Raw genomic sequence first — 2,108 nt, 5'->3', positions numbered from 1 at the left:
GATTAGTTTGTTAGGAAGGAGTATAGGTGAGTATAATTTGCATGTAAGAATGGGAAGTGTCAGTCTGATGTATCTGAATATAATCATGAGCAGACAAGTGGAAAAGGAAAATAAGTAAAAAGATGGAAGGCATATGCAAGCCGTGAGGTCATATTGTTAATGCACACAGAGTTGTAGAAAAAGGGAGGATTTTTTAAAATGTCTTGCCAAGCTCTGGTGGCATCTTCATGCTGAAAAGTGGGGGCCTGATCTCTGGTTGATGAAGATTTATTGGATTTCCACTAATGGCAGTATGATGGAATAGGAATTCCAAAAGAAAAAATATCACCACCACAAAAGATCTAAAAGGCCTGAGTAAAAACAGAAAAAAAATTGAACACATAGTAGAACACTCAAAAACTTTAGGGAATATTTAGGTCTTGAAAAAAAGGATCTGCAAATCAGAGGTATAATCGATCACTGAAACTATGCCTATGAAGCCAGTTGCTGTGGGATCTACTGACATTACAGGGTACAGGGGACAGGCCTTCAGTCTACATAAAGTGGGATGTGGTAACTGAGTCTTTCTCACAAAACTAGAGCACTCAGAAGACTAAACCCTTAGGGAATAGAGAAGGTAGGAAAAATATGACCCATGCAAAAGGGGATGTGCAAATCTTCACATTGCCTCCAGGTATAAACCAAGCATTACAAATGTCTGCTCTGAAAATTCACAACTACATTCTTACTCTCACGTAAGTCTGAGATCCAACCCACAGCATCTATTTTCTCTGGTAAATATCCAGCCAAGAAACAAACTAATTGTAGACCAGTTGCAAGGCATTGATAAAGGGAAATTATCTCTAGAGGAATAACAGCTCCACCCAGGTACTTCAAGATTCCACAGATTAAGGTCTTCCCAAACTAAGCTCCTGATTAAAACTGAAAAACACATGAAAAAGTAAGATACCATAAATGAGAGGAAGCCCAAATGACAAACTGAAACCCTCAAGTGCTTCAGATATTGCAATTAGTAAAAATAGGTATAAAATAGCTGAACATAATACATTTAAAGAAATAAATGAGGGACATGGAAACATAAGCATGAATATGAAACAATTAAAAATGATCAGTCAGTCCTTGCAGATGCTGCCACCCACTGCCCACTGCCATGGTCAACCCCATCATGTTCTTCAACATTGCCGTTGACAGCAAGCCCTTGGGCCATGTCTCCTTTGAGCTGTTTGCAGACAAAGTTCCAAAGACAGCAGAAAATTTTTGTGCTCTGAACACTGGGGAGAAAAGATTTGGTCATAAGAGTTCCTGCTCTCAAAGAATTATTCCTGAGTTTGTGTGCCAAGGGGGTGACTTCACATGCTGCAACAGCAGTGGTGGCAAGTCCATCTATAGGGAGAAATTTGATGATGAGAACTTCATCCTGAAGCATATGGGTCCTGGCAACTTGTCCATGGCCAAGGCTGGCCTAACACAAATGATTCCCGGTTTTTCATCTGTACGCTGAGATTGAGCGGTTGGATGGCAAGCACATGGTCTTTGGCAAGGTGGAAAAGGGCATGAACGTTGTGGAAGCCATGGAATGCTTTGGGTCCAGGAATGAGAACAGCAAGAAGATCACCACTGCTGACTGTGGACAAGTCTAATAAAGTAATTTGTATTTTGTCCTAACCACCAGAGCATTCATCCTGTAGCTCAGGAGAATGGTCCACCTCCCTTGGCTGCACTCAATATCCTATCATCTTTGTGCTCTCACTGCAGTTCTTTGGGTTCTACGTTATCCTACCCTTCTAAGTCTGGCTGGATTGCAGAGTTATGTTTATGATTATGAAATAAAAACTTAAATGAAAACAACAACAAGAACAACAACAAAATGACCAGGCAAATTAGTAAAGGAGCAGATAGAAGTTCTGGAAATGTGAAAATATCTTCTCTTAAATTAAGCTTTAATGGATAGATTACAGAGCAAATTAGACAGTGCTGAAGAGAAAATTCATTGTTAAGAGTATTTAACTGAGGATATTAAGAAGAAACAAGCACATGCAAACAAAGAGACACAACAATATGGAAGAAAGGTCAACAGTTTTGAAAAGCAAACTGTAAGAGTCCAACAT

General features: G+C 39.6%; 1 pseudogene; it reads left to right on the top strand.

The window, feature by feature from the left end:
• The first annotated feature begins 1,150 nt into the window (after window positions 1–1,150).
• LOC119534708 lies at window positions 1,151–1,640 on the top strand (annotated as a pseudogene).
• Window positions 1,641–2,108: the final 468 nt, after the last annotated feature.

Source organism: Choloepus didactylus, chromosome 5 (genome assembly GCF_015220235.1).
Source record: "Choloepus didactylus isolate mChoDid1 chromosome 5, mChoDid1.pri, whole genome shotgun sequence".
NCBI lineage: Eukaryota > Metazoa > Chordata > Mammalia > Pilosa > Megalonychidae > Choloepus > Choloepus didactylus.
Note: the sequence above shows the minus strand (reverse complement) of the source record. Positions and strands in the feature narration are given on the sequence as shown.